This window comes from Engystomops pustulosus, chromosome 6 (assembly GCF_040894005.1).
Source record: "Engystomops pustulosus chromosome 6, aEngPut4.maternal, whole genome shotgun sequence".
Classification (NCBI taxonomy): Eukaryota; Metazoa; Chordata; class Amphibia; order Anura; family Leptodactylidae; genus Engystomops; species Engystomops pustulosus.
Window position 1 is genome coordinate 21,460,648 of NC_092416.1, and position 14,622 is coordinate 21,475,269.

The 14,622-nt window shown below is 40.5% G+C and overlaps 1 long non-coding RNA gene across 1 annotated transcript; it reads right to left on the reverse strand.

Moving 5' to 3' along the window:
• Positions 1-7,819: 7,819 nt before the first annotated feature.
• Positions 7,820-13,193, reverse strand: LOC140065579 (uncharacterized). The gene is made up of 4 exons (XR_011847959.1): positions 13,097-13,193; positions 12,822-12,871; positions 11,620-11,724; positions 7,820-8,284 (listed from the first exon to the last, which is right to left on the reverse strand). It is a non-coding gene; the product is annotated as an uncharacterized lncRNA (long non-coding RNA).
• Between the last annotated feature and the right edge of the window lie 1,429 nt (positions 13,194-14,622).

Below are 14,622 nucleotides of genomic sequence, written 5' to 3' on the forward strand. Positions count from 1 at the left end.
CTGTGGTCTATTGGGGGATGTGTGACTATTGGCTAATGAGCTCTGTGAATGACTTACTACCAGAAAGGGCTAAGATCCACAAGTAGCAGAAACATAAAGTGATGGAAATACATTTACACCGTGATTAAATAGAACATTTTATATAAGTCAAAGCATATTTTTGAAAAGCTTACTCATTGTCACACAAAACCATTGGAAATGGAATTTAATATTTTTATGCAGCATTTTATGAAAAAAGGTTTTTAGAAAAATCTTTTTGTCTTGAGGATAAAACGTCTTCTCTGTAGAACTGGTTCCAGAGCATTACTACAGGTCAGACATGGTGGTAATAACACAGTAACATTTACACTATCAGAATTATAATTGACAGAAGGTTTTAGCAGACAAAAAACAAAAAATTATCTGAAATTCTATTCCATAGGTGGAAGATGTCGGGAATCTCCTGCCGTAGGCGGCAAAAGCAGTAAGTTTCTATTTGTAAAAATAGTATTTGTTATGTTACATGACTTATCCTGCATTGATCCTGAGTAACATCCTGTATTATACCCCAGAGCTGCACTCACTATTCTGCTGCTGGTGCAGTCACTGTGTACATACATGACATTACTTATCCTGCACTGATCCTGAGTTACATCCTGTATTATACCCCAGAGCTGCACTCACTATTCTGCTGCTGGTGCAGTCACTGTGTACATACATGACATTACTTATCCTGCATTGATCCTGAGTAACATCCTGTATTATACCCCAGAGCTGCACTCACTATTCTGCTGCTGGTGCAGTCACTGTGTACATACATGACATTACTTATCCTGCACTGATCCTGAGTTACATCCTGTATTATACTCCAGAGCTGCACTCACTATTCTGCTGCTGGTGCAGTCACTGTGTACATACATGACATTACTTATCCTGCATTGATCCTGAGTAACATCCTGTATTATACCCCAGAGCTGCACTCACTATTCTGCTGCTGGTGCAGTCACTGTGTACATACATGACATTACTTATCCTGCACTGATCCTGAGTTACATCCTGTATTATACTCCAGAGCTGCACTCACTATTCTGCTGCTGGTGCAGTCACTGTGTACATACATGACATTACTTATCCTGCACTGATCCTGAGTTACATCCTGTATTATACCCCAGAGCTGCACTCACTATTCTGCTGCTGGTGCAGTCACTGTGTACATACATGACATTACTTATCCTGCACTGATCCTGAGTTACATCCTGTATTATACTCCAGAGCTGCACTCACTATTCTGCTGCTGGTGCAGTCACTGTGTACATACATGAAATTACTTATCCTGCATTGATCCTGAGTAACATCCTGTATTATACCCCAGAGCTGCACTCACTATTCTGCTGCTGGTGCAGTCACTGTGTACATACATGACATTACTTATCCTGCACTGATCCTGAGTTACATCCTGTATTATACTCCAGAGCTGCACTCACTATTCTGCTGCTGGTGCAGTCACTGTGTACATACATGACATTACTTATCCTGCATTGATCCTGAGTAACATCCTGTATTATACCCCAGAGCTGCACTCACTATTCTGCTGCTGGTGCAGTCACTGTGTACATACATGACATTACTTATCCTGCACTGATCCTGAGTTACATCCTGTATTATACTCCAGAGCTGCACTCACTATTCTGCTGCTGGTGCAGTCACTGTGTACATACATGACATTACTTATCCTGCACTGATCCTGAGTTACATCCTGTATTATACCCCAGAGCTGCACTCACTATTCTGCTGCTGGTGCAGTCACTGTGTACATACATGACATTACTTATCCTGTACTGATCCTGAGTTACATCCTGTATTATACTCCAGAGCTGCACTCACTATTCTGCTGCTGGTGCAGTCACTGTGTACATACATGACATTACTTATCCTGTACTGATCCTGAGTTACATCCTGTATTATACCCCAGAGCTGCACTCACTATTCTGCTGCTGGTGCAGTCACTGTGTACATACATGACATTACTTATCCTGTACTGATCCTGAGTTAGGTCCTGTGTTATACCCCAGAGCTGCACTCACTATTCTGCTGCTGGTGCAGTCACTGTGTACATACATGACATTACTTATCCTGTACTGATCCTGAGTTACATCCTGTATTATACCCAAGAGCTGCACTCACTATTCTGCTGCTGGTGAAGTCACTGTGTACATACATGACATTACTTATCCTGCACTGATCCTGAGTTACATCCTGTATTATACCCCAGAGCTGCACTCACTATTCTGCTGGTGCAGTCACTGTGTACATACATGACATTACTTATCCTGTAATGATCCTGAGTTACATCCTGTATTATACTCCAGAGCTGCACTCACTATTCTGCTGCTGGTGCAGTCACTGTGTACATACATGACATTACTTATCCTGTACTGACCCTGAGTTACATCCTGTATTATACTCCAGAGCTGCACTCACTATTCTGCTGGTGCAGTCACTGTGTACATACATGACATTACTTATCCTGTACTGATCCTGAGTTACATCCTGTATTATACCCCAGAGCTGCACTCACTATTCTGCTGGTGCAGTCACTGTGTACATACATGACATTACTTATCCTGTACTGATCCTGAGTTACATCCTGTATTATACTCCAGAGCTGCACTCACTATTCTGCTGCTGGTGCAGTCACTGTGTACATACATGACATTACTTATCCTGTACTGATCCTGAGTTACATCCTGTATTATACCCCAGAGCTGCACTCACTATTCTGCTGCTGGTGCAGTCACTGTGTACATACATGACATTACTTATCCTGTACTGATCCTGAGTTACAGCCTGTATTATACCCCAGAGCTGCACTCACTATTCTGCTGCTGGTGCAGTCACTGTATACATACTGACATTACTTATCCTGTACTGATCCTGAGTTACATCCTGTATTATACTCCAGAGCTGCACTCACTATTCTGCTGCTGGTGCAGTCACTGTGTACATACATGACATTACTTATCCTGTACTGATCCTGTGTTACATCCTGTATTATACTGCAGAGCTGCACTCACTATTCTGCTGGAGCAGTCACTGTGTACATACATGACATTACTTATCCTGTACTGATCCTGAGTTACATCCTGTATTATACCCCAGAGCTGCACTCACTATTCTGCTGGAGCAGTCACTGTGTACATACATGACATTACTTATCCTGTACTGATCCTGAGTTACATCCTGTATTATACCCCAGAGCTGCACTCACTATTCTGCTGCTGGTGCAGTCACTGTGTACATACATGACATTACTTATCCTGCACTGATCCTGAGTTACATCCTGTATTATACTCCAGAGCTGCACTCACTATTCTGCTGGTGCAGTCACTGTGTACATACATGACATTACTTATCCTGTACTGATCCTGAGTTACATCCTGTATTATACTCCAGAGCTGCACTCACTATTCTGCTGCTGGTGCAGTCACTGTGTACATACATGACATTACTTATCCTGTACTGATCCTGAGTTACATCCTGTATTATACTGCAGAGCTGCACTCACTATTCTGCTGGATCAGTCACTGTGTACATACATGACATTACTTATCCTGTACTGATCCTGAGTTACATCCTGTATTATACCCCAGAGCTGCACTCACTATTCTGCTGCTGGTGCAGTCACTGTGTACATACATGACATTACTTATCCTGTACTGATCCTGAGTTACATCCTGTATTATACCCCAGAGCTGTACTCACAATTCTGCTGCTGGTGCAGTCACTGTGTACATACATGACATTACTTATCCTGTACTGATCCTGAGTTACATCCTGTATTATACTCCAGAGCTGCACTCACTATTCTGCTGCTGGTGCAGTCACTGTGTACATACATGACATTACTTATCCTGTACTGATCCTGAGTTACATCCTGTATTATACTCCGGAGCTGCACTCACTATTCTGCTGCTGGTGCAGTCACTGTGTACATACATGACATTACTTATTCTGTACTGATCCTGAGTTACATCCTGTATTATACTCCAGAGCTGCACTCACTATTCTGCTGCTGGTGCAGTCACTGTGTACATACATGACATTACTTATCCTGTACTGATCCGGAGTTACATCCTGTATTATACTCCGGAGCTGCACTCACTATTCTGCTGCTGGTGCAGTCACTGTGTACATACATGACATTACTTATCCTGTACTGATCCTGAGTTACATCCTGTATTATACTCCAGAGCTGCACTCACTATTCTGCTGGTGCAGTCACTGTGTACATACATGACATTACTTATCCTGTACTGATCCTGAGTTACATCCTGTATTATACTCCAGAGCTGCACTCACTATTCTGCTGCTGGTGCAGTCACTGTGTACATACATGACATTACTTATCCTGTACTGATCCTGAGTTACATCCTGTATTATACCCCAGAGCTGTACTCACTATTCTGCTGCTGGTGCAGTCACTGTGTACATACATGACATTACTTATCCTGTACTGATCCTGAGTTACATCCTGTATTATACTCCAGAGCTGCACTCACTATTCTGCTGCTGGTGCAGTCACTGTGTACATACATGACATTACTTATCCTGTACTGATCCTGAGTTACATCCTGTATTATACTCCGGAGCTGCACTCACTATTCTGCTGCTGGTGCAGTCACTGTGTACATACATGACATTACTTATTCTGTACTGATCCTGAGTTACATCCTGTATTATACTCCAGAGCTGCACTCACTATTCTGCTGCTGGTGCAGTCACTGTGTACATACATGACATTACTTATCCTGTACTGATCCGGAGTTACATCCTGTATTATACTCCGGAGCTGCACTCACTATTCTGCTGCTGGTGCAGTCACTGTGTACATACATGACATTACTTATCCTGTACTGATCCTGAGTTACATCCTGTAATATACTCCGGAGCTGCACTCAGTATCCGTAGTGCTATGCATTAAAAATGGGCATTATGTTTATTAATAATAATAAGTCTTTATTTATATAGCGCCTACAGATTACACTTTGCAGCACAGAGCATGTTTATTGTCATTAACTAAATCCATTTTATTTTCAGGAGATACAACGTATCAGGGATCTAGACTGATACCTCCGCCTCGGTGACGTCACATTTCTTGTGGAATGAAGAAGCTTTTTACTGTAAATCGCTGTTTCTGTTTTTTTTTTTACTGAACTGTACAATAAAATGATGTTTATTAGATGTTGTCCTCTGGCGCCACCTCCTGTTACTATGTAGAAGTGCATCTTACTGGAGATGTAGCTCTGCACTTTGTCAGCAAGATAAGATCCTTCAGTCTTTGTGGTACTACAACTCCCAGCATTCCCTGCCAGAAATCTAAAACACTTCACATTATATAGAGAAACGTCTTCTTTTCAGCTCTCAGTCATTACAGTGACCCCCATCACAAGACATTACCCCATTAAACTACAATCCCCTTCAGCAAGGGAATAAAATGAGCTTTGGGAAATCTCATCTATTTGCCTTATAATAAAAAAATCTCCTGCAAAGTCATGTCAAAATCAGCAGAGAAGGGTCATATTTTGACTGAATTTGGTCAAGTTTAGAGGCTGCAAAGGTGGGTCAATTCAGATGCCTCCTGCACTGGTTCTGTAGCACCTAGAAACATGGTGTGGGTGTCATATGAAAGATAAGAATCTCATAATTCTAGCGGTTTTTCAAAGAACAGAACATAATGTAAAGACATTGGGGGTCATTTACTAAGGGCCCGATTCGCCTTTTCCCGACGTGTTACCCAAATATTTCCGTTTTGCGACGATTTTCCCTGTATTCCCCCGGGTTTTTGGCGCACGCAATCGGATTTTAACGCATCAGCGCCTGCATGCACGCGAAGGAAATCGGGGGGCGTGGCCGAACGAAAACCCGACGGATTCGGAATAACAGCTGCATTTAAAAAAAAAAAGTGTTGCGATACTTGCACTTACCTTCACCGGGAATAGGCCGGTGAATTTCAGAGCATTCCAGCGGGCCTCGGGGAACTTCAGCGCAGCAGCGACACCTGGTGGACAGCAGAGGAACTGCCTTAGTGAATCGCCGGAAGACCCGAATCCACCGCAGAGAACGCGGCGCTGGATTGCGAATGGACCGGGTAACTAAATCTGCCCCATAGTTGGAAATTTGAGCTAAAGATAAAGATCCAGTCGTTCCCTATTTTCCTGAAGAGGGAAGCTGGAAAAAAAATTCCAAATGTTTGTGGAATCAACAAAAAAAAAAAAATGAATTTGCGCCATTTTCTTGTGGGCTTGGGTTTTACGGCTTTCTCTGTGCGCTAGTAATGATGCGTCTTCTTTATTCTTTGTCTTGGTGCAATCACGGAGATACCAAATCTATAGGGGTTTTTTAGTGTTTCAATACATTTGAAAAAATGTAAACATTGGGGCTCAATTACTTACCCGGTCCAGTCGCCATCCCGTGGCGCATTGTCCGACGTGGATTCGGGTTCTGCCAGGATTCACTAAGGTCCATGCGCCCGATATCCTGCAGGTGTCGCTGCTGCGCCGAGGTCCGCCGGAGTTCACCTGCCTCTTCCTGGTGTATGTGAGTGCTTGATCTTGCGACACATTTTGCTTTTTAAATTCCACGGATCTTCCGAATCTGTCGGGTTGTCCGACGGCCATGCCCCACAATTTCTGCCGCGTGAAAGCCGACGCGATTGCGCCAAAATCCTATCGCGTGCGGCAAAATCCTGCCGCAAAATGGAAAAATTCGGGAAACCCAAAGAAAGTGCAGCCACCATTCGCGTTTTCCCCACGTGTTACCCGAATATTTCCGATTTGCGAGGATTTCCCCTGTATAGCCCCGGGATTTTGGCGCACGCAGTCGGATTGTGGTCGGACAAGAACCCGACGAATTCGGAAAAACCGCCGCATTTAAAAAAAAAAAAGGGTCGCGAAACTCGCGCTTACCTTCACCAGGAATAGGCCGGTGAACTTGAGTGCATTTCGGCGGGCCTCGGGGAACTTCAGCGCAGCAGCGCCACCTGCGGAGGAACTACCTTAATGAATCCCGGCCGGACCCGAATCCAGCGCAGAGAACGCGCTGCTGGATCGCGAAAGGACCGAGTAAGTAAATCTGCCCCATTGTGTCCAAAAAAATAGTTATGTCATCTTCTTACACTAATAGCTTTTTATACTTTGGTGCACGGAGCTGTGCGAGGAGTCATTTTTTGCAAGATAAGCTGATGTTTTCATTGCTACTTGAATTTTTTTTAAATGGCTTAAAAGTGGTGTTTTGAACATTTTGCCGTGATTTCCCGTTACAGGGAAGAACCGTTTTTATATTTTGATAGATAGTCATTTTTTTTTTTAAACGGCAAGACAGAACTTGCTTGTATTTTTACTGTTCATTTTATATCAGTTCTTTTTTTTTAAAATTTTCTAACTTTTTTTTAACTATTATTTAGACCCCCTAGGCTACTTAAACCCTAGGTAGTCTGATTGTTCCTACCATATACTGCCAGACTACAATATTGCAGTACATTAAGTTTTTAAACATGATTTTACACCAGATACTGGCACATTGTAACAAGTCTTCAGAAAACTTACAATTGCAGGTGTTAGCGGTGGGTGGTTGCTGCAATAGGTAGCAAACCCCGCATCTCGACTCCTCACACCAGGGCTCTTCATACATGCTTCATGCTGTAATAGTAGTGCGTGGAGTGTTAAGAGATTAATAAGACATCAGCCACATGTTTCCAGGTGCTAAAGAATCGGAGAAAGGTCATCTGACCCTTTCAGTGCAGCATCTAAACTTGACTCATCTTAGCAAAATATGACTCTCTTCTGCTAATTGTCACATGATAGGAAAATGAGTTTTTTTTTTTTTTTTTTAGATAAACCGAGACAACGTAGATAAACTGTGAGACTTCACGGAATTCTAGAAAGGACATTTCATACCCTAACTGGCTGTTTAATGGGGTTAAATCTAGTGAAAGGTTCATTTTAAGTTAAGTTCAAATTTTAAAGTCCCTGTTTTAAAACATCACTGATTTGCATTTTTTAATACAGTTATATATAAAATAATTTAAAAATGTTCAATTTTATTATTTAGTTGAAAATTGTTCAACTATTGACCTGTCCATAAGCAGTGGCAACCTCACAATTCACTACCAACTGTCTGTCCCATGAAGAGTGCAGAGGACCCCTTTATGTAATAGATATAGAAAAAAAAAAAATTAAACAAATTTAATAGAGACGTAAATCGTAAAAATCTTCTTCATCCGAATCGCATTCTTCTATGTTTTCTCCTGCGGAAAAGTAAGATTTTGAGGTTTATTTAAGAAGCACAGAAACCTTAAACCCACAACATAGGCATTATAACGTTATGTCATTGTAATAAGGACATTGTATCAATCTATAGAGACCTACAGATCATAGATGGTGCGAATAAAGGAAGTGCAGCCCCGCACTGCACCGCACAACACACAGATATCTGTATACTAAGTATCAAAGGAAAGAGAAGTGAAACAGTCCTCTTAGTACAAGAATATCACTGTTGCAATATTGCCACTAAATACTATAATACTGCCCCCTATGTACAAGAATATAACTAGTATAATACTGCCCCCTATGTACAGGAATATAACTACTATAATACTGCCCCCCTATGTACAGGAATATAACTACTATAATACTGCCCCTATGTACAAGAATATAACTACTATAATACTGCCCCCTATGTACAGGAATATAACTACTATAATACTGCTCCCTATGTACAAGAATATAACTACTATAATACTGCCCCTATGTACAAGAATATAACTACTATAATACTGCCCCCTATGTACAGGAATATAACTTCTATAATACTGCCCCTATGTACAAGAGTATAACTACTATAATACTGCCCCCTATGTACAGGAATATAACTACTATAATACTGCCCCCTTTGTACAGGAATATAACTACTATAATACTGCCCCCTATGTACAGGAATATAACTACTATAATACTGCCCCTATGTACAAGAGTATAACTACTATAATACTGCCCCCTATGTACAGGAATATAACTACTATAATACTGCCCCCTATGTACAGGGATATAACTACTATAATACTGCCCCCTATGTACAGGGATATAACTACTATAATACTGCCCCTATGTACAAGAATATAACTACTATAATACTGCCCCCTATGTACAGGAATATAACTACTATAATACTACTTCCTATGTACAGGAATATAACTGCTATAATGCTGCTCCCTATGTACAAGAATATAACTACTATAATACTGCCCCCTATGTACAGGGATATAACTACTATAATACTGCCCCCTATGTACAGGGATATAACTACTATAATACTGCCCCTATGTACAAGAATATAACTACTATAATACTGCCCCCTATGTACAGGAATATAACTACTATAATACTACTTCCTATGTACAGGAATATAACTGCTATAATGCTGCTCCCTATGTACAAGAATATAACTACTATAATACTGCCCCCTATGTACAGGGATATAACTACTATAATACTGCCCCCTATGTACAGGGATATAACTACTATAATACTGCCCCTATGTACAAGAATATAACTACTATAATACTGCCCCCTATGTACAGGAATATAACTACTATAATACTACTTCCTATGTACAGGAATATAACTGCTATAATGCTGCTCCCTATGTACAAGAATATAACTACTATAATACTGCCCCCTATGTACAGGAATATAACTACTATAATACTGCCCCCTATGTACAAGAATATAACTACTATAATACTGCCCCTATGTACAAGAATATAACTACTATAATACTGCCCCCTATGTACAAGAATATAACTACTATAATACTGCCCCCTATGTACAAGAATATAACTACTATAATACTGCCCCCTATGTACAAGAATATAAATACTATAATACTTCCCCCTATGTACAAGAATATAACTACTATAATACTGCCCCCTATGTACAAGAATATAACTACTATAATACTGCCCCCTATGTACAAGAATATAACTACTATACTACTGCCCCCTATGTACAAGAATATAACTACTATAATACTGCCCCCTATGTACAAGAATATAACTAATATAATACTGCTCCCTATGTACAGGAATATAACTACTATAATACTGCCCCCTATGTACAAGAATATAACTACTATAATACTGCCCCCTATGTACAGGAATATAACTACTATAATACTGCCTCCTATGTACAAGAATATAACTACTATAATACTGCCCCCTATGTACAGGAATATAACTACTATAATACTGCCCCCTATGTACAGGAATATAACTACTATAATACTGCCCCCTATGTACAGGAATATAACTACTATAATACTGCCCCCTATGTACAGGAATATAACTACTATAATACTGCCCCCTATGTACAAGAATATAACTACTATAATACTGCCCCCTATGTACAGGAATATAACTACTATAATACTGCCCCCTATGTACAGGAATATAACTACTATAATACTGCCCCCTATGTACAGGAATATAACTACTATAATACTGCCCCCTATGTACAAGAATATAACTACTATAATACTGCCCCCTATGTACAAGAATATAACTACTATAATACTGTCCCCTATGTACAAGAATATAACTACTATAATACTGCCCCCTATGTACAGGAATATAACTACTATAATACTGTCCCCTATGTACAAGAATATAACTACTATAATACTGTCCCCTATGTACAAGAATATAACTACTATAATACTGCCCCCTATGTACAAGAATATTACTACTATAATACTGCCCCCTATGTACAAGAATATAACTACTATAATACTGCCCCCTATGTACAGGAATATAACTACTATAATACTGCCCCCTATGTACAAGAATATAACTACTATAATACTGCCCCCTATGTACAAGAATATAACTACTATAATACTGTCCCCTATGTACAAGAATATAACTACTATAATACTGCCCCCTATGTACAGGAATATAACTACTATAATACTGTCCCCTATGTACAAGAATATAACTACTATAATACTGTCCCCTATGTACAAGAATATAACTACTATAATACTGCCCCCTATGTACAAGAATATTACTACTATAATACTGCCCCCTATGTACAAGAATATAACTACTATAATACTGCCCCCTATGTACAGGAATATAACTACTATAATACTGCTCCCTATGTACAAGAATATAACTACTATAATACTACCCCCTATGTACAAGAATATAACTACTATAATACTGCCCCCTATGTACAAGAATATAACTACTATAATACTGCCCCCTATGTACAGGAATATAACTACTATAATATTGCCCCCTATGTACAGGAATATAACTACTATAACACTGCCCCCTATGTACAAGAATATAACTACTATAACACTGCCCCCTATGTACAAGAATATAACTGCTATAATACCGCCTCCTATGTACAAGAATATAACTACTATAATACTGCCCCCTATGTACAGGGATATAACTACTATAATACTGCCCCCTATGTACAAGCTTTATAATTAGAAACATTTTCTTTCGCCTTTTCAGTGAAAAAATCCCCCCAAAAACTCAAATCTGTTCATTTGGTGATAATTTCCATCACTTACCAGATGTTGACCCGTCCATCCAATCATCAGTATCGTCTTCGGCATCAAAATGACCTTCATGGTATATACTGTCTCCTCTCAGTTGTCTCTCAGTGTTTGCTGTAACTTTACAGGGAGAACAGGAGAACAAATGAGATTTCTTCTCTGTTACCAAATGTACATTGGGAGGAACTGCTGCCGCCCCCCAGGAGGGATGGAGGGTCATCCGCTCAGGGGTGTGTTAAAATTACAAGTGGTTTTAGGAACCAGGGAGGAGCCCTACACCCCCTGCCCCTCACTGATCAGCAGAGCAGCCCTGACCCTGGTACAGATGCATCGGCCTCTGCTGTATCACACACTAAATAGGCTTAGATACAGCAGCTCAACAAACAATATCACAATATAATAAGATACAGAATCCCAGCAGACCGTATCTCACATATTAGGATTAGATACAGCAGCTCAGCAGACAATATCACATATAGTAAGATTATATTCCATAGTATCACACATGATAAGATTAGATACAGCAGACTGTATCACACATACTAGGATTAGATACAGCAACTCAGCAGACAGTATCACACGTGATAAGATTAGATACAGCAGAATGTATCACACATACTAGGGTTATATTCAAAAGATTTACAGGCAGTATTGCAAATAAGATTAGATACAGCAGAATGCATCACACATACTAGGATTAGATACAACAGATGACCAGACAGTATCACACATACTAGGATTAGATACTACAGATGACCAGACAGTATCACACATACTAGGTTTATATTCAACATCTTTACAGGCAGTATCACACATGATAGGATTAGATACAGAAGACTGTATCACACATACTAGGATTAGATACAGCAGATGACCAGACAGTATCACACATGATAGGATTAGGTACAGCAGACAGTATCACACATACTAGGATTATATTCAGCAGACTGTATCACACACACTAGGATTAGATACAGCAGATGACCAGACAGTATCACACACACTAGGATTAGATACAGCAGATGATCAGACAATATCACACATACTAGGATTATATTGAGTAGCTCATCAGTATGACACATGATAGGATTAGATACAGCAGACTGTATCACACATACTAGGATTAGATACAGCAGCTCATCAGTATCACACATACAAAGATTAGATACAGGACCTCAGCCTGGGTTCTCCTCTTGTATCCTCTATATGTTACTTACCTATTGATATTGGGATTAATATTAGGAGGAGGATCAGGGCGCGGTTCATCCTGTAGAGAAATATATATATATATAATATTGGGGAAGGAGATGACTCTGTGTATGGTGGTGTCAGGGGGCTGCTGATACCCCCACTATAGGTGGCAGCCTGTATAATGTTTATGGAGTGACTGATTAGGACCCCCAGTGTACACTCAGTAACTCCTCCTGCACCTCCCACCCATCCGCCCCTTTCCCTACTTGCCGCCCGAGGTCAGCAGATGGAGGAGACTCACTTGTGTCTTTAGTTGAGGACCCTCGTACGTGTTCTTCTGATCTGACCCTACAAACAAGTCTGCAGTATAAGCAGCAGCTACTTCTCCAAAATACAAGACATCAGCGGAAGAACTAGAATAACACAAAAATAGGGGCACCCCTCCAGTAATATCTCCAGACCAAAGATTATGCGGAAACTTCTGCAATTTTCTAATGTTCTTTACTGATCAATTTCTATACCATAACATACCTTGGTGCAGCCCGAAAAATGTCATTATTTGTTGGATTTTATAAATTGAATATAGTTCCAATAATTTCAATATGAATTTAATAGAGACACAATTGACCAAACTATAGAAAAAATAACCTTTAAGTACAATAGTTTAAAGTCTGCTATATTTGCCCTGTGCCCTGCAACATCATGAAGGACAGGACAGGAGATGTCAGGCTGTGCAGTAGTGGTAGTAGTCAGTAGTGGATTATAATATAGGGGGGTAAGCAGTAGCCTGGGGCCCATGACATTAATGGGGCCCATGGCAACCCTAACCACCCAACAAACTTTATAGAAGAAGGACCTTGACTCATTAAATCCTCATACATTTGTTTCTGCTCTCAATACACATGTACACAAGAGCCATCTAAGGACCTTTCAAGGTCCTCCAAAGGTCCTGAACCTACAGATTGAAGGATTTGTCCCTTCTACCTGTTTTCAATCTCCAAGAAGCTGATTCCAGCACCATAAGTGGGAAGTGGTTCCAGACTTGTTGATGCTATAATATTCATTCAGGGTGCGTTCACACGTTGCAGTTAAAACTGCATCGCAATTAGCTTTGAGGTGGTTTTAGGTGAAGTTTTGTCAATTTCACAGGTGAAAGACATGAACTGAATGGGTGAATTAGATTTTTAAGGAGAAAGCTGTTCCACCAATGTCTTTCACCTGTTGATTTCATGTGTTTCACTTGTTAAAATAAGTAATACCACCTAAAACCAACCCAAAACTAATTGCGATGCAGTTTTAACTGCAACGTGTGACCGCACCCTCAGCCTAGGGCCCATGGAGGTCTTATTCCACCTCTGAATCACACACATTTATATACTGATATACACACACTTACAGTTCTGTGCTAATACACACATATTCATACACTCATGCTCACTATATATATATTTATACAGGTGTACTGATGTCACGGTGCTTGGTATGGGGACCGGAGGACTGTCCTACAGCCTGGCAGGTCTCCAGCAGGTGGTGTGTGCAAGAAATTATATGAGGGAGAGGCTGATGTACTGGTTCTCCCTGGGGCAACCCTTAGAGTCTGTAGTATGTATCCCTGGATGATAGATGGGGGCACCCTTGATGGTGATACAGCCGTAGCAGGGACCAGACGGAGGCAACGATGTGCAAATCAACTCACAGTTCTTTATTGAACAGCAGGCAATGGCCAAACGAGTAACTGCAGATTCTTAAGCTGGAAGAGTCATGGAGAGAGCCGGTCATGGAGAGAGCCGGTCTGAAGGAAAGTGCATGCAGTCTGATAGTAGATGC